The 19469-nt window shown below is 39.7% G+C and overlaps 1 long non-coding RNA gene across 1 annotated transcript in view; it reads left to right on the forward strand.

Moving 5' to 3' along the window:
• Positions 1-2210: 2210 nt before the first annotated feature.
• LOC135454204 (uncharacterized) overlaps positions 2211-19469 on the forward strand; it is a 53737-nt gene continuing 36478 nt past the window's right edge. The window contains exons 1-2 of the long non-coding RNA XR_010442037.1: positions 2211-2377; positions 7981-8094. This is a non-coding gene — a long non-coding RNA (uncharacterized LOC135454204). The remainder of the gene's footprint in view (positions 2378-7980; positions 8095-19469) is intronic.

Here is a 19469-nt window from a genome sequence, read left to right on the forward strand (position 1 = left end):
CTGGGAGGAAGGAAAGGGCCCAAGGGTCCCAGGGTCCAATGGATTGCCATGGCCAATATGTGAGTGGAGTATCAGATGCTCCAGCAGTGACCTGGGGAGGCTGAGTGGAATTGCTCTTCCCTTTAGGGAGTTCAGATATCTCTTGATCAAAGTGAATGATCTAGTTGAAATTAAACTTAATGTTTGAAAAGAAATACAATTAGATGTGTTCTGAAGCACCGTTTGGCAAAGTTTTCCTCCAGGAGGATAATTGTTCTAGTAGGGAATGCTTACTTCTCACAAACTTAAAATTTCGGTTCCACTGCATAAGATTTATTGAATGAGATCATGATGGGAAGACATAAAGTAGAGCTCAAGGACCAGAGATAAATAGGAGAAAGGATACTATTTGCCAGAACTGGGAATGGTCTTAAAAGGAACACACAGTTTAAAGGAAAGTCAAAATTAACAAGCTTAATGCAGAGATGTATTTATTCTGAGAACTAAATTTATTCTCTTTTACATTGTATTGGATGGTTTGACAAATAAATTATTTGGTAGCAACATCTCTTATGAAAGAACCATTACTTGTTTCAGAAGTAATAGCTTTTATTATTATCACTGATTCAGGAAATTGGAATAAATATCTTTGCTTATTAGAATTTTATGTAGATAACTTTGAAGAATGCTGAAAGCTCCTTACTATTTCATGCCCAAAATGAAGTAGTTCTGTCTCCTTAGAAAAATAAAAATATTAATCTGTGAGGGCTGACAAAGAGGCAGTAATTGGAGGGTTATTTTCAGTGCAAGGGAGAAAGTCAGCTGAGGTTTGAGTTTGAATGGGCAGAGCTCATGTGTGTAACCAATAGCAGTGGCTGCACTCATGGGCAGAGGGGCAGAAGGCTCAGGACAGCAACACCTGGCAAGTATTTGGTGTAAACAAACACAAGACCATTTTTATTTTTTTCTTTAAATAAGTCCTTTCAAAGAGGCTCTCCCAGGTGTCAGTTGTGGAAGGAAGTTGTACATTCTTCTGCGAAATCTGGTTTATTGCTTCTCTTATTCATGTTTTGCATTTATTTGACATTAACAAGGGACATGACCAGAGGAGATGGCCTCATGTTGCACTTGGGGAGGTTTAGGGTGGATATGAGGGAAATTTCTTCTTTGAAAGTGTTTGCACGCACTGGAATGGCTGCCTGGGTGGGGCTGGAGTCATCTTCCCTGGAAGTGTTGAGAACTGTCCAGATGTGGTACTGGGGGCTGTGGTGGCCTTGGCAGGGCTGGGTTTACAGTTGGACTCAATGGTCTTGGAGGGCTTTCCCCCCTAAATGGTTGGGTGACCCTGTGGTACTCTGTTTTCCAGGTGTTTCAGTAAGCACACAATATGGTAGCTGCAAGCAGCCTGCTTTTTTTTCTGCAGCCTTTTCCATGAAAATGGACTTCAGATGATATCTTGTTTACAACAATTAACATTTCCATATATGTGTATTATTGCTGGTAGCCATAAATTCTTCTACAATAACATCTATTTTTAATGGTAACATGCATGTTTTTCTTTTGTTGTTTAATAATTTTGTTCATACTGATCTGTCATGCTTGTACAAAATTTTCTTTATTATGTTGAAAATTGGTATTACATTGAAAAGGTTAATTAGAGATTTTTAGTAAAAATAACTACTTATGTTTCCATGAGAGCTTTTGAAGAGGGTATTAGTTAGAGTGATTTAGATTTTGCCCGTTCATCTCTAAATTAGTGTTTGCAGAGGTAAAGCAAACTTAAAGTGATGTAAGAACTTCAGGATACAGGTTTGTTACACTTAAATAATCCTCCCAGCAGTGTTTTCTCATTAGCTTTGGATAGAACCATGAAAAAGAGCTATGCCTATGTTTTCCTTACTTATCTTTATAGCAGAAGAGGTGAGTTGGAAAGTTACTTGTAGGAGTTTTTCCTTGATCTTTTCTTCATTGTCTCAAGAATAAATTTAGAATTTATAAAGAGGAGAAAGGCTTTCACTTACAAACTGCAAGTGACTATTCTGTCTTAATCTACAGTGAAATAGAAAGCTATTTAGAGCCAAAAGTTTTAAGGTGGGGAAAAATGAGATGTGTCTGAATTACATACTTGGCAGATTGTGGCAAGACTGAGAGGCACATTCTGTGGCATTGTTCTATTGATTTTTTTTTTTAGGATTCTTTACTAAAAATTTCTGTACTTCTGCCAGAACAGGTACTAAAAGTTCTGCACAGCTGCAGTGGCAATGGCTGGGGTGGTGAGGGTGTCAGTCCTCGCCTTTGAATTGACATTCCAGATGAGAAACAGCTCCTGCCATGTTTGGTTCTAATCATCCACATTTTATACCTGAGACATGAGGAGTTGGACAGATCTGTCTGAAATGTAAGCAAACAAGTTACTTGCTACTATTTTTATGCAGTTTAGTTAAAGAACTAAAGATCAACTTTATCGTCTGTCTCCTCTTTATTGCTCTTGATTTTTAGAAGGATCCCATGCAGGATAGAAGTTTCCCTGCTGTGACTTCCAATTGGGAGTTTACATTATTCTTCAAACACTTGTTTATAATTTTTTCTAACAACCTACCCAAAATATTTTTGGCATGGGTACTTTCTTTGTGGCTTAGTACAAGTTTTTGGCCATTAGGGATAATTGCTTATGACACCATATCAGTCAGGGAACATACAGGGAGATTTGCCTGAACAAAGAACTTGGAGCCGAATACAGTTCATCCTTTTTTGAGCAATATAATGCAGCAGTGCTCAGAAAAGGTGATAGAAGAGCTAATTTGACAAAAATGTAAGAAGTATACCCAGCCTTGACTCAGTTCTGCAGAAATGTGGCTTTATCATGGGATAATAGCATCATTTCTATTGATAAATTTTGCTCTTTTAAAAAGTTTTTGCTGTGTTTCTCTGTATTCTATTCCTAAGGCTGTGTCCTTGAAAATAGATTTTCCTGGCAGTTGGGCTCTCTGAGTCTTCCTGCTGTCCATGTAATGTACAATTTTTGGTCTGGAAGTTCAGGGTGTGCATAAATTTCTCTCTAAATGGTTATCTATTGGAATGAGCTTAAGACTGGCAATGTCCTACCTTTTTGTGATGGAAAATTTTCACGAATTAATGAGTCTCTCAGTTTTGTGTTTCCAGTCTCTTTTTCTGTTGTGCTGGTAAATAAACCTTATTTTTATAGCAAACTATTACAGTCGTGAGGAGGTAAAATATACAATTAATGAGACTGTACAATATATTCCATTCAAGCAAAGTATTGTCTGGCAGAGTAATCAGAGGCTCCCTGGTGCCTGCTCTGTGCTGAAGTGTGACACTGTTTCCTTTAGTGCCAGATGGCAGGTCAGTAGTAATCCATAGTTCCCAAACATACACTGTGCAGTCATTTCCTTGGGCTGAATAGCTCATTCTGCAGAGCCTGCTCCTCTGCACATCACTGGTGTTTTGTTATAAATTTCATTCAAGTGCTGCTGTACTCACCACTTCTGTATTCTCCTAGTTAATAAAAGACAAGTAATTCTAAGGGCAGAAATTTGTAGCAGAACCTTGTTCCCCCCTTTATCTACACCTGCCATTTATTACAGCAATGTGAGAACTGGTCAGCAAGTAGACTCTGAATTTATCAGCTGCTGCAGGCACTCTGCTACAGGAGCTGCATGTCATTATTAGGGCAGTTATGTAGCTAGGAGAACATTTCAGGATGTCTTGTCCTACTGATCTGCCCGTGGCATGACTGACAGTGATCTGAATGAGGCTGATGAGCCATTTGGATGGGGACATTCTGACATTGCCTGCAGCAAATGCAACGGGAACTATTGTTTTCTAGTAGAAAAGAAAATTTGCAAAACCAGGGAGCAAAAAAGAAAAGCTCAAAAGCAACATTGTGAATTCCTCCTAATAAAAACCTGCAATGCTTACACCAAAGGGTTGAAGCTGCAGCCACTGGTTAGCTAAGCTGCCTCTCTGTTCTTGCCACTCCCATAAAGCAGAGAACAGATCCATCATCTAGGGGAGATAATAACCATGCTATCTCAGGAAAGATTATACTTCCCTTGTCAGGGTAAATTTATTAAGCATCAGAAAGTGTAACAGGCACAAAATCATGGCAATGCTAAGGAACAGGCACCCTTCCAACTCTGCAGCTGAGCAGAGGGAGGATGGTATTACTCAGTGCCTTTTTCATCCCTTTCTTTCAAACTTTTTGTGTGTAGGGGGATAGAATATAAGAAACTAAAGCTAGTGTAGAAAGTAATCTCACCCCTAAGGAGCTGCAGCTGGGCCAATTAGCAAAGATCAGGAGCAGGCCTGACTTTACCAGGCCACAGCTGTAAGCAATGAGAAGCAGAGTGCTAGAAAAGAGTGGGGTGGCTGGGTGAGAAGGGAACTGGAGTCAGTGGCTGCTGTGGGAAGAGGAAAGAGTCAGTGCTGTGAGGAGCTGCCCATGAGAAACACCAAGAAGGTGTGGAACTGTTGTGGTAAGGAGACAGCAGTGTGGAACCCCTGCAATAAGATGACAACATTTGTGTTTCTGATAGCACAGTTGTTTTGCACTGTGAGGAGATATCATTTACAATCTACACTTAAATCACTGCAAGCAAATGTTGTGTTCCCAGTCTTCAGTTTCTTCTAAGTATTTTTTAAAGAGCTTTCCATCGGTCCATCAAGTCCCAAATCCTTTGATGTACTGTGGCTGAGCTGTCACAAGACCCTATAACACTGCAGGTGACATGGATTCAGAGCCTGAGTCGTGCCATGAGCTCTGCACTTGAAGGGATCCTCTGCCAGGGGTGTGTTTGGGTCCTGCAGTCCTGGCAGGATTCCTGCTGGGGATAGCAGCAGTGCTCACAGGCACCATCCTGGCTGACAGCTTCTGCAGCTACACACAGTCCTGGGCCTTGGGGCAGAAGGACAGATGTGAGAAGTTGTCTGACAGAAGCAGTCAAACAGGGACTTTCTCCACTTTTCACTTATAAATGCAGGCCCACAACAGAATAAATGTGAAAGATGCCAGCCTAGTGGAACCAAAAGGTAATGTTTGCAATGCATCCTATTTCATGGCATGTCCCTGCCAAACACAATTGTTTAATATTTGGGAAAAAACTGAATCTCTGTGAGTGCTTCATAAGCATTTTTTCTGCTTTTCTTTGAAAAAGCACATTTATTTCTTTTGAGTTAACATTAGAAAATATGCCTGTGCTTGATCAGTGAAATGAGAAAAGTAAACTTGTGCAATGGAAATGAAATAATTTTTGGTAAGGTGTTGCTACCATCCCACCACTCAGGCCTATGGTACCTGTACCCAATATGAGGTCAAGGGAAAGACTAAAGTGCTTTGCTCTAGAAAAACAATGGAAACCCCAGTCATTCTCTTTTTATCCCTTATCACTCAAAAGTGTGCAACACTTGGAATGAAAACCTTAACTTATGTTTGTTGCTTCAATATTTTTGTCTCCCAAGCTCCCTTGCTCATCTGACTTTTAAGCACAAAACCTGGTGTTGGTTTCCAGTCATTAACTGACTTTCCCAGTTATGCCCTGAGCTTCAGCTAATGTAATTCAGGTAAACAGCTGGAACCACAAACAAAACATTATCCCTTTAACAGCTAAGTGAATTATGCTACTATTTAATCACCTAATTTAAAATGAAGTTTATGATTCATAGAAGTAATAATGCACAACAGATGGATTGTTACTGCTGCTAAATGGTTGGATATGTGACATTCCTTCAGCTTGATGTGCAGTTTAGGGTTTGTCAGGAGGTGTCTGGTGAAGAATTGGCAACAGAGGGATTCTGGTTCCACTAGTAATGACACAGTGCAGTTGATCTGTGCTACAAGAAGAATTTTAACACCTTGTGAGAAGGCAAAAATGTAAACTCAGAGAAGTTAGATATGCAGATTTCATGGGATTTTTTATCTAATTACATGCTTCAAATTGATCTAAATTTTAGGGAAAATGCCATTGCTAATGCATTGGAAAGATTATATGAGAGAGATCCTGTTTGTTTTGGGGCCTGTCAGAGCAGGTTCTAAAGGAAGCTGCTAGCTGCTGTTCACATCCATGGAATTCACTATATCGTACCTCTTCCTCAAGTTCACATTCCCAGAACAAGATGCTTTGAATAACTGCTTCTCTCTCCAAGGAGTTCATCCTTTCCATCAGTTTTCCTTTTTGATTTTAATGTTCTCATGTAGTAGTTGGATTTCAGACCAGGTGGAATGTGAAAAGCAGATCTGCTGGAGGAAGGCATAGTTATACACACAGAAATAGCACAGGGCTGCAGACTTCCAAGGCTTTCTAATGATGGATAAAAAAGTTGCATGTCACTGATTGATTCCTAAATGCCTGGTCCAGTGTCATGTTCTCATTTATGCAGAAAATAATTTTCCTTACTTGAAGTGCACTCTGTAAGAAATTTGATCCCTAAAATATGAGTAAATCTTTACTGCCACTTATCATATAAGATATTTCTTTTTTCAGTCCCAGGCATTTGATATGAATTGAATTTATACTGCAAAAGCTGATTTTAATATCAGCAGCTCAGAGTGTTGCAAGTGTTGAAGGTGATCTGCTGCACTGTATAAATGGGTTCCTGATGCTCCATGCAAAAAGACATGTAAGGAGTTCTCTGATGCCAAAAGTTAAACTTTTGTTTAACAGTGTTATTGCAGGAGGCTTGTTTTAAACCCAATACTTTTAAGGGTATCTGAAGCTACAAATGCTTTTATTTTTTCTATTACAGTTCAGGAGGCAGAGTAGGTTATATTTGATGGTGTTACTATAAAAAAATTCATACCTGCCCTACAGCAGACAAACATTGCAATCCTCCTGTCAATGTACTTTTCTGTTGCTTTTATTTTTGTACTTTTGCAGTATAGCAACTGAATGGTGCCTGTTGGATTGTTTTGCTGAAAGCAGGGCAGTTATAAAGCCTGGGAATTATGCTAAATTAGTTTACATGCTGGAGGCTGACAGAAATTGTTTTCCTACCTTTTTGCAAGATTTGATTTTATTCTAAAGCTTAGGTGTAATTTTTGGTACTATCTAGTGGGAATATCACAGAATGAGCCTCAAAACTAAAAGTTGCTGCCCTATTTACTTTCTGTTTTTTAGTTACCTATTTTCTAGTTTCTTAATTACTACTTGGTAACAGGTCAGTAATGTACAGGAAAAATTCTATTCATGTCTCTTAAATCTTCATTACTGTAGCATCTTAGAACCTTCTGGTAGCACATTGAACCAAATGATTCTCTTTTGTGTTGTCTGCTTACATCTCTTAATCTCTCCAGAGGCAGAACTGTGTGCAGATCTGTGTTTGGGATTTAGAGTCAGTTGCCATAATTCCCCTGGGACAAGATGAATTTGCTTTCTCATCTAATGTTACAGGCCATGTACTTTGTACTTTGATCAAAACTTCAAGTTTTGAAAGGACAGAGGAAGAGATTTATTGTGCTTTAGAGAAAACCCCTTTTGTGAATGCTTTGCAGTATTGGAAACTACAGTTCAGAAGCAGAAGGCCTTTGTGCTCATGCTCTGATGTCAGATTCTTTTGATGGCTTTGACTCATTGTCTGGCTGCTGTAACTTCTTGCCCTATTCAGGCCTCATTTTCCCTCTGGCCTCTCCAGCACAGAGCAGTGCAAAGGACAGAGGTGTGGGGGAGTGAGGCAAGAGGCTGTGAGTCTTTCTGCTGAGCTTTTAGAGTGACACCTTGCTCATTGCTCGTGATCTCCTTCCTAGAAAAACCCACAGCACTTTCTTATGTGTGGCCAGAATTTCTCCCTATGTCTTGTGATTAACTATGAGGAAGGGAAAAAAATCCCTCAAAAATCCAAACACAGCTCTGCATTCTGTCACTGTTCATCTAAAACCAGTGAAGAGTGAATTGGTAAACCTTAACTTTAATCATAATTCTCTGTCTTTTAATCTATTTTGGACTACTTAGGACTTGCCTTTTGAAAAGATGTGTTTTGTGCTTTCAGAAATAACAGCAATCATGGATGGATTCCCAGGCTTCCTTCAGCCAGCAGCTGTGCACATCCAGCAAAGCCTCAGGATGTCTGATCATGCTTCAAAGGCCACTGCTGAGATCCAGGGTGAGCTTATTCTGAAACAGTGCCCTTATTCTTGTCCAGTCTTTTCTCCATAAATCTTTCCTGTCCAATCTTTTCCCTGTAAGTTTTTTGTAGTTATTTTTTTGCAAAACTAGAAGGAAAGAGTCTGGTCAGTTCTGCTAAAGGCTTTTAGAAACTTGAATTTATTTAGCAAAATGTCTACCAATAACTATGGAGAGGGGTGAATTTTCAGGATTTACAATACATTTTTAACAAATCACACAGACTTTCAGTCTCTACTACTTTTTGCAAATCATGACATCTACCTTGGGACATCAGTACTTATATTTGAAATTGTAAGCTGTTATATCAGTGTTGCCATAAGCCAATGAGCCACAACTGGGGAAGGTCAGTTCATCACTGAATTGACTTCAAAGGGAAGGTTTCAGGACAGTTCAACCAAGTACCTATGAAACTCTCCTGGAAAGACAGATCTCCTGCAAAAAAAGTATTGAATAATTTTCAGTTTCAAAAACTATCAAAATATTTTGAAGAAAAAATTCTGTAAAGGAAAATTCCTGATTATTCATGCTGTTTGCTTTTGAAAATTTGTGTTAATTTTACCATAAATCCTAACATTTGGAGATGTCAGAACTGGCTTCTTAATTGGTATGTGATTGTGTAGATATTCCTGGAAACAAAAGGTAATTTTGTGAGTTTCCAAGACATAGATTTGCATGAAAGAGCGAAAATAGTTAAAGGTCAGTGACCAATATAGTTCAAGTTAAAATATTTCTAGTCTTCTTAGTCCTCCAAGCCTGTATCATGTGGAAAAATATTTGGGCGAGAGGTAGAATAGCACATAATTTGTACAGTTCCTCTGTTATTTATATTAATTAGTAAAATCTCTGGGAAATGGGTGTGTTGACAGGACTTATACAGAATCTGTAGTAACTTCAGTCATGGAAAGATTGTATTTCCATGTGCAGAAAGAGGATGGATTCCCAAAGATAAGGAAACTGCTCTAAATAGCAAAGAATCTACTTCACAGAACACAGCAGAATACCATGGCTGATGAAACATTAATTACACAGCTGTTTTATGGGACATCATACCATGGTGTTCTTGTTATTATTTGTGTGTTCTTTTTGTATTTCTGAAAAATCTTAAGGCTCTTCAAGAAGAAGGCTGATTTTAGGGGCAGTTTCCTTTAGAACCAGCAGTCATTCTTTAGTGTCATATGCATTTATCAGATTTATTCTCTGCAATCATATGAGTGACAAGCCCATATTTAGTGATGGCCAGAGCTCAGCTACATCTCCAGGCTTTCCCTCCTCCTCCTCAGCCTGTCTGCTGTGCTGCCATCACCACTGCCCTGTGCCAGTCAAGGAATTGGAAGCAAATCATGCATGAAAGGAGACGGAAATAAGTTCAGTTTGTTGAGAAATGATGCCCAGTACTTGAATCATATGGGTAGCATGGAGTAGTTTATGATTCATGTGTCCTGAATATAAACTGGGCTTTCCTTCAATCTGCCTCTCCCATACTTGGGTACTCAGAGGTGCTGAAATGCACACAGACACTCTGAGAGCTGGAAATGAAAACCAAAACATCTGTGCTTGTGATGGTAGGATTTATGGAGCTGGGATCTAACTCTCATCCTATCCCCCAGCCAAACAGGGCTAGGGAAGGAAATGGGGGTATTTTGCTCACTCATGGCAAGAAGAGGTCATGACCAGAAAATTACTGTTTCTATGAAGGTTTTCTGGGACATTTCTGTGTCTATTTCTGATAATTTTCTTTTTAGAGATGTGATGTTTTAATAGCATTAATCCTTTTGTATTTTTAGTGCAGTATAGTGTGATGGGGTGACAAGTCAAAAATTGACTTATCCTACAGGGATTTGTGTCCTTTATGAAAAAGGCTGATTTCCTAAATGTAGACTGAAGAACAAATTTTTCTATCAGTAGTAGTGTCTGCATATTCTGGAGTGGGATAGGTGACACATTTCTTACAAAGCAATTGCTGAATTTGTGAAAAACTCTATTTTAGCTCTGCTCTTGGTTATTAATGAGGATTTCATAGAAGTATAAAATACAATAGAACAGGAAATCACTGATTAAAATTTTCTTACATTAAACTGAAGTAAAAAAAGGAGTAGACTTTGTACTACAAAAGCTGAAGCTGTGAAAAATTCAGGAGTGGAAGAAAGTAAACCAGGCATTGTGAGCTCTTGACTCTGTTCTCAATAAAATGTCTTTAGAACAGTTTTTAACAGTAAGAGTGAATAAATAACAATTTTTTAACGGGAAGTGGAATATGACATGCTGCTCCTTTACCAGTTTTAAATCAGGTGATCATAAGTTATTCTTTTTGAGAAGATAACTGAGGCAGAATTTAATCAGTGTGGATTTCAGGAACATAGAGATATATAGAAATTTATTAATTGAGGTGCAGAACTAATGATCTGTGCACGTCTTTATACAAAAATTCAAAGGTCAGTGGAAGTTGGTAAACAGCACACAATGGTGGTTTGCAGTGGAGGAGGAAGTGCTGAACTGATGTGTTTAGAATTCCCAGGAAACTTTTTCTTGTGATCTTGCCATAACAAGTACAAATGTGCTAATTAACTTGCTTATAACTCAGATTTGAAGATGACATCAATTTGGAGAAGTAGTAGAATACTAAACAGGGAAGAAGGAATGATATTAAGGCTGTAATGATAGAAATCAGATGAAAGTATAGGAATATAGCCTTTGTGCCCAGGAAAATCTGCTGAAGTTGGAGACTCAGCAATTATAATCAAGAGTCAGAAGGCCACCACTGTGCAAAGATTTCTTGCTGATCAGAAGGAAACTTTTAGCTGCAGTGAGAGATAAAAGTGAAAAAATGTGCATGTGATTTGAGGAGCTGTTGCATGGCAAGGTTTTATAGCAGAAGTTAATGCCTTCATAAAAGACAGTAGTGGACTGAAATCTGGGATATTCTAAACTATCCTGGTCAGCAGTTTCAAGAAAAAACTGCCAAGCCAACTATGAAAAAAGTCAATCTTACAAGAAGCCAGGAAAGTATGACATGTAATTGCTGTCTCTAATATATCAAGAAACTGTGTACTAGAGGGGAAAAAGGAGGATTTGAGCTAAAAGAAAACACAAAGTAAAGTTGTAATAAACTGATTATAATTAAATTTAGTATTAAGCAGAAATTATGAGATGGTTTCTTGCTCTGATGAATGCCTTGTTCTGGACTAGGCAGACAGGAAAAGTGGAGACAAAATTTAATGAATTTTAAGGTTGCCCACAGTGAGTTTGTGAAGGAGAGTATGCAGCATTGATGCTTGTGATAAAAAGGCATGCCAGGCTAAGTAAACAACAAGGATTTTCCAAATCCTATCTCCAGGGAAAGACAAACATATTAGGGGCTGCTTAGGAAGACCATTATCTATTTCTTTTTAATTCCTGGGAATTGATTCATGCACTCGTTTTCACTTCAGTCTCCAGGTTTCAAACCTGGATTTCATTGTTATTGGTTTTACACTGGTGTGTGTGAGGCAGAACTTGCCTAAGTGATCATGTGCCTTAGCTCCAAGAAGGAAATTTGCTTGCTCATGCTCTGGGCAAGTTGAAGGACACCTGTTCTATTAAAAAATGAAAAAGGACAAAAGGCATTTGCCATCAATTGTAACATAACTACATGGTGAAGAATTGTTGGTTATTTTAGGATGTTACTTGTAATTTTTGTTACCACATATAAAATTTATGGAGTCATCTGATTAGCATGGCATCAGTGAGTGCACAGAGAACAAGAAATATGTTTCAGAAATCTTATTTTAGAAGGTTTCTGTTTCAAGTATGTGCATTTGTATTTTTTTTTTAAGTTCTATTTTAGAATAGGGTTCTGAATGTTATGGGGAAATGGCAATGCACATCTTCTAACAGCAAGGATTTAATTCCTGATCATCCTTAAATCTTGAAGTGTCCTCTTTTATACCTCAAAGTTTTCTCAAATGATCACAATGTTCTGCCAGGGAGATAAATATAAGGTATTCCCATATGCATGTGGCTGCAGCTGACAGCATTCCTTCCTGACTGTAACCTGTCATGGACTGCAAACAAACCCCAGGGACAGACAAAATGCACATTTTGCTTTGCTGAACATGATGCTGTTCATGAAACCGAAATACCTCTTTATGTGGACATGCACCTTCCTTCATATTTGTATTAGGTGAATATTAAACATGTATGAAATGACTTTCCAGGTGATCTGAAGGATTATTATGAATTCGTGCTAGGCTTTCTGCCAGCTGGAGCCCAAGGTGTTGTGGGTTATGAGCATTTCTGAGCTTTGCTGTGTTTGGGCATGGCCTGGGTTGGCAGGAGCTCAGCTGAGGCAGGGCCTGACCTGCTCTGTGTCTGCAGCTCCTGGGAGCTCTCCTGTGCCACAGTGTCGGGGCAGGCTGGGAAAGCAGCCTGTGGCACTGGGACACCACTGCAGGGAGATGATTGCTGGGGCTTCCACTGTTCTTTAGGAATGCCTCCATGAGCTACAGCAATTAGTCAGTCTGAACATTCATGTTTCTCTTCTATTATGTGCTATGAATTTGGATCTGGATGATCTATGTGACCTAGGCCACATTTGGAGCACTGGGTCCAGCTGTGGGCTCCCCAGCAAGAGCCAGACACTATTTCAATGGCCCAAGCTATTGAAAGAATCCAGTAAAAAAAGAGCTACAAAGGTGACAAAGGGACTGGAGCATCTCTCCTGTGAGGAAAGGCTGAAAGAGCTGGGGCTGTTCAGCCTAGAGAAGAGAAGGAGGGTTTTATCAATGAATCTAAATGCCTGAAGGGACAATGCAAACGGGACAGAGCCAGACTTTTCTTTGTGGTGCCCAGAGAAAGGACTGGAGGCAATGGACACAAACTAAAGCACTAGAGGTTCTTCTGAACATCACAGAATCATAGAATTGTTTTGGTTTGAAGCAATCTTTAAAGATCAACGCCAGGAAACACTTGTTTGATGTGACGATAACTAAGAATTGGCACAATTTTCAAGGAGGTTGTGGAGTCTTCCTCCTTAGAGATTTCCAGAAGCTCTCTGGGCACTGTCCTGGGCTCCAGGTGGCCCTGCTGGAGCAGGTGCCATGGACCAGATGAGCTTCCAGAGGTCTGGCCCTGCCATTCTTAACCAGCCTGAGATTGTCTCATTCTGCAGTTCTCACCCTCAGCAAACACACAGCTCCTTTTAAGCAAGGTAAACTACCCAGGGTTAGAGGCATGACAATGAAAATAAAGCAAGCTGCTTTATTAAATCCAGTGACAGTAACAGCTGGGTGTGATGGTGACTGATTTACTTTTAATGCAGTGAATTTCTCTGAATGGTTGCATCCCTGCTGTGTCTCCTCCCTGCTCAGCTGTAAGAGATATCCCCTGTGTGACACAGTGGAAATAGCCTTTGTCTCCAATGCAATCACTGAGCTAGCCTTTCCTGCACCTTCACATGCCAGGTTAAGGAAATGTGGCTGCCCCAATGCAAGACAGAAAGAAAGGAAAACCCCCAAAACTGTACTTGATGGCTCTGATATCCAAGTGAAGAAATAGGAAGTGAGAGGAGAAACACATTGCAGGTTTTATAGCATGTGAATAGCTCAAGTCTGCTAGACACAGTGATGGAAGTGGATCAAAATTGCCAACAGCTTTTAACCATCTGTTGAGAGGTGGGAATTGGGTCTCTGCTTGTTCTTCTTCCTGTCTCTTTCTCCAGCCTATCTGCAACTGCCTGAGGTAACTGATGCTTGTGACCTGTGCCTGTAAAATTGTAAGTCTTGTACATAAATTTCAACTGCATTTTTTAAAATGAATCAGTTGTCTTCTGTATCCAAGTGTCTGTTATAATTACATCAGATCTGTATATTTTCTTTGGTTCATGTGTCTAACTAATATTGGACTCTAAAATTCCAGATGAAAAAACTTTCCATGACAATTTGCAAATGACTTTTATATTTTTAAAAAAGTAATTTAAATTATGATGAGTGTAATTTTGTTCTTGCTGTGATTGTTTGAGGCCTGAAATGGGGCCTGTCACATCTGTTCTGAGAGCAGCAAGGTTTGCCTTTGTCAGTAATTAGTGGGGTTTGTGTGGCATCAGCCCCAGTGTCAGTATGGCTGAAGGATTCACACTGGTACAGGGCACTTGGCTATAAAGAATTCCTAGAGATGTCTTCTGCCAGTAGGGATTGAGTACATGAAAAAGAGTCAGGGTGTGGGATCTCTAAGGAGCAGGCATGCTGGTGAAGCTCTTGTGGTGAATTTTTGTAGATTTTATATAATTATATGAGTGTCCTAGGCTTCCAGTATGCCCCAAGCTCCAATTTTGAAAATAATGTTATTATATCATAGTAGTTAAGTGAGTCTTTTCCTTGGTATTCAGGGGGAATTTTTTGTAAACAAGGAAATGGAAGAAATGTGACCCAAGATCCTCAGATCTTGGTAAAGCTGGTAAAGCTAGAAAAGCCTATGGACAGGAAAAATGGAATAGTCATCAAAATTTAAGTTTTCAAGCTTTTTTTTGTTGTTGTTGCTGTTAAATTTTTAACCAATCACTCTTATTTTCTTATTTTCTTTTTTTTGGTGTGTGTTTGTTTGTATAGTTGATTTTTTTTGTTTTGTTATCTCAACAGATGCCATTGTGTCAATATGATCCAAGGCAGTTTGGAAGTAAGGTTGAATTCATTTACTTCTTTCTCTGCCATGTATTCCTCAGCCTTTCCTAAATCATTTCACCCAGAAGCCCTGGCTTTTATATCCACAGTACTAATAGTGGTAAGGACCTGGGAGACTGAGCAAGCACATTAAACCCCAGAGCACAGGAATGTGAAGATGCCTAAAACCTCCTTAGGTACAGAATTGTCCTGCTAAACTTAATAGAGTTACTCATGTGAAATGCAGCTGGAGAGTGAGTATTGACTGCTGCAGTTATTACCAGAACAATTTATTATGTTTTCACCAGAACTTTGACCCCTGCTCTCAGCACTGCAGTGAGAAAATAACAAATATGGAATGGGGCATAAAACACCTGATGCATTGAGACTCTCCTGTTTTATATACCATGCAATGGCTTAATAAATTGTGGTATAAATAAAAAAAGGTGTTAATAAGGCAAAATCATAATGTGCTTTTATAAAGCCAAACAGACAGCAAACTATTCTTAAATTTTCAGCAAGTTGATTAAAAAAACTTTCTTTCATCTTCCCTCATTCTCTCCCATGTGAAATTAGAAAGCATTAGTGTGGGAATTTAGTAAAAGAAGTTAACTAAGAGCAGGATCTTATACAAAGCACTAATTTATCTCTGATCAAAGTATCTGAGCCACTCTAATTAGCCCAGGTATTCTAGCTTTTGAAAATGGAATTGCTTTTCTGGCATGGAATGTGCCATTTCTGGGAATATTCCAGGGCATCACCAGCGTAGCAAAGAGAGAGGTGATCAGTTTGATCAGTTCTCTGGAAAATCCAAGTTAAATTCATATGAACAGCACAATTCTTCTAATAATGCTACTCTGCCTTTCCATCCATAGCTTTCTGTGGATCAGCTAAAGCATCTACCTGTCTTCATTTAAAATAAGCATTGGGAAAAGTAATTAAATGCTTAGAAAATGCTATTGTGTCTCTCCTACAGCCAAAACCCATTGTGAGAAAAGCTGGGAGCAAGAAAGCAGCACTTGGCTTGTGGGATGGGTGACCTCCCTGGAGCTGGGTGTGTGACTGGGTGCTTGGACTCCTTGGTTTTCTTGGGAACTGTAGAAGGTTTCCTGTTATTTCCTATGGAAGCCAAGGGCTGTGTGTGGCTTGTGTTTGACTGACAGCAATGAATTTGTTGGACATTCAGCTCTGAGTGAACCTGAAGGCATTCTCCTCTCAGCCCCAGGAAGGCAGTGAGTGCTTGACTTCAGAGAGCTCATGCTTTGAAGGTTAATACATTAGCCTGGAGGAATGTCTTCTTCTGATTTGAAATCTTGTGAGCATCTAAAGCAAAGAAACTCCATTTAACATGAAAAATGGTGCAGTATTATGTGGTTTTCAAAATTAAACCAGCCCCTGGCAACACATGACAACATGAGCTTCTCCTTCCCAGGTCTCCCTTTTGTTCAGCGTAATACTCACAGCATCCAGCAGATCTTCCTGGCACAGAATGACTGAACAAACTACTTGCAAGGAGTTAAGCAGGTGTTTGAAAGCACTCAAACCTTCCAGCTTCAGGACAAGACAGCTGTTTCTCAATACTTTTTCAAGACATGTCCTGAGCAACAGGATGCTTTGTCTCCCTGAGGCAAAGTGGAGGCCCTTTTTGAAATATTGTGCCATTTGATTTCCCTTGTTTCTCAGTTTTATTCTCAGGTTGCCACAAAACTTTGTCAGTGTGTAGCAATTTCAGGACTCAAATGAAGCTCTGAGGGATTGAAATGTGTCTTCATCCCTGGGAGGAGGCAGCAGCTGTGCATCCAAAAGGACAGCTGCTTTTCTGCTCAGGAGTATCACAAAGGGCTACTCTAATGCAATTATTGATTTATGAATCCATAATGTTTAGGTTTAGAGACAAGTCAATAGCAACCTGAATAGCAGCATGTGCAGGGAGGACTGGCAACCAATGTAGGATTAATGAAACAGCTGTCCCTGTTGAGCCCCTGGACACTGGATTGTAAAGTATGGTATTTCAAAGTTTCCTTATGTTTCTGACAATTTTAGGTCAAACTCCTTGTTCTTTCACTCAGAAGGTGGCAAAGGGTTTATGAAACAGTTTGGGGAGAACATTTTCACATTTTAATGAACTTCTCAAATGTGCTGACAGTTTTTATTGCAGAGTGACATGTTCATGTCTATGTTTCCAGTACCTTCCCCCACTCAGAGCAACTGGATTTCAGTTTGAAGAAGTGTCTCGTGTTCCATCTGCTCTGTCAGTCATTGGATTTTTTCCCCTGAAAGGCTGTGCAGCTTTGGGCATATCTTGACAAAACACTTGTATTTGGATTTTTGACTAAATATCTTTGAGGTTTGTTTCCTGGAAGGGCAGATGGCCTGTTCCTGGTACAGGAACTGGACAAGGCAGCAGCAAACCTGTGAGAATATTTCATGTGCCAGTGCAGGCTGTGTTACACACCCTGTACTGGAGGAGTCTCTTTTATCTTTTTCCTTTGCTGCTCATTCTTGTGGGATGGAAACTCATTTTCATTGTCTGAAACTCATGTTCACTGACAACAGTTTGAGAGCATTTGAAATTTTTTTTTTTAAATGACCAAAAAAACCAGGAGAAAACTCTCTTAGACTGATAAGCCTGTTTGAAAGACTTTTCCCCTGATCTGGACTCCTAACAGAGTATAACAAGTTGGGTTTTCTTGGCCTTAGCTGCATGGTCACTTATGTGGCCATAAAATTGCTATTTCAATCCAATTTGTAGTTGATGAGCCTCATCTTTTCTGGCAGTATCAACAGAGAACAAAGGATGGAGGTAGCAGGGAGTTTTAAGTGAAAATCCCATAATTATTCTCTGCAGAAGAGAGATGAGGAGTTGTGGTGGTTTGGGGCACTGGGGCACATGGGGGGCACTGGCTCTGTGCCAGGCTCAAACCATGACGGAGTGCAATAAGCAATGTTTCATCCTCAGTGCCCATACTGAGAACAAACAGAAGGTTTCCAGTAATGCAAATTTCACTCAATTAAAATTGATTCTAATATTTTCTTAAGAAATATTTTATATGTAATAATTAAAAATATTTTACATTGCCATTATGACTTATGTAACTGTCCTTCCTGAGGCAGTAGAAAATAGCAAAATCATCAAATTAGATTTTTTTGCTGTTGCAATTGCTGAGGATTTACAGATTTATCATTGGGTACAAGAAAACACATGACTCAGACTGTCAATAAAAAAATCCTAAATGTATCCATCAACTTCTGCTCTGGAATTTTTAAAATAGTTTTTGAGTGACTTTACAAAACTCTACTGGAACATCACCACAGATCCTCCTTTTAGGCTGTTGTTAGGCTTCTTTTCCAGATATAGTTTGTGCTTTTGGTTGCTTTTGTTTAGGATAGGATTAGGTTAGGTCTGAGGCCAGGTTTGAGGTCATTGAGGGTTGTTGTACCAAAAACCCTTGTAAATGTACCACAGTACTCTGGCACAGCTCTCCTGTCATTCCTGAGTCTGATTTCCAACACTGTGCCCAGCAAAGAGCACAAGTGCTCTCCTCATTCCCCTCAGACCTTTTAAGAATGCAAGAGACAAACAGGGCTCTGAAATACTTCCTAGCTGCTGTACATTAGTGTGCTGAAGTCTCAGTCATTATATTTCACCTGTGCCTCCAGGAACACCTCTTTCCTTCGGGTAATCAGAAGTTTAGATTAATTATGCTAATCAGCTAATCCAGGCTGACACAATTAGCTAGAACATGCAGTATCTCTGGAAATCTGTACAGAATCTTTCCTGCTTGATGACTTTAATTTCATAATCCAGTGCAGCAATTACAGGAAAAGAGAGAGCTCTTCATTTGTGTTTTCAATCATTCCACATTTCTATTAATCATCATAAGACTTGCCCCAGATTCTGGGACAGGGAGTCCCTTTCTCAGGCTTCCTCTGCAGGGATTTCTGTTTTCTGTTCTCTCTCAACTTGAAAGGAAAGGTGTGTTTCTGCACAGTTACCAACCACTTAACTGGAGCACATTTGTATTCTGCTCATCACAGAAAGGTGCCAAAGAGCTCTCCTGTGGATCTGGCCAGTGGAGCGATGGATCTGCATGTGGTGCTGTAGATGGAGCTCACAGAGGCTAAACAGGCAATTAAATTATAGAGAACACAGAGAAGATCAATGTGAAAACCTAATGAAAACTCACCTACCCCCTTGCACTGTAAGAATGAAAAAAAATATTTCTGTTGGTGGTCTCTAGATACATGAAAAGCTGCAGAATAGAAAAAGAGAAAACTAAAGGAAAAGATGGAGAAAATTTTGTGGATGTTTTTCTTGTTTTCATTTTCTTTATAGATCAGCACTGATGCTTCTAGTGCTCAGTTCAGTTCTTCAGTTTTTTAATTTTTTCCCTTTTCCTTGAATGCATTTTGCTCTTCTAATTTTTCTCTCTCAAAAGTCATGAAAGCAGAAGAGCGAACGTCTCTGAAAGCCATAGATTTTATGTTATGCCTTTCTTAACACACACTCACCCCTCTGACTAGTAGTCACTCTTGTGTGGTCTGCTTGGGGAATGCCACCTTCCTTCCCCTGCAGACAGACAGACAGACAGCTCCCTGTCCCTGCAGGCTCCCAGGACAGGGTGTGCCCTCTGCCAGGCAGCTCTGCAGCCCAGCCTGGGCTCTCCTGGAGCAGCCTGTGGTCCATGTCCTGAGCTCCTTGCATTCCTGGGCATGGAAA

The sequence above is a fragment of the Zonotrichia leucophrys genome, chromosome 14 (genome assembly GCF_028769735.1).
Source record: "Zonotrichia leucophrys gambelii isolate GWCS_2022_RI chromosome 14, RI_Zleu_2.0, whole genome shotgun sequence".
Classification (NCBI taxonomy): Eukaryota; Metazoa; Chordata; class Aves; order Passeriformes; family Passerellidae; genus Zonotrichia; species Zonotrichia leucophrys.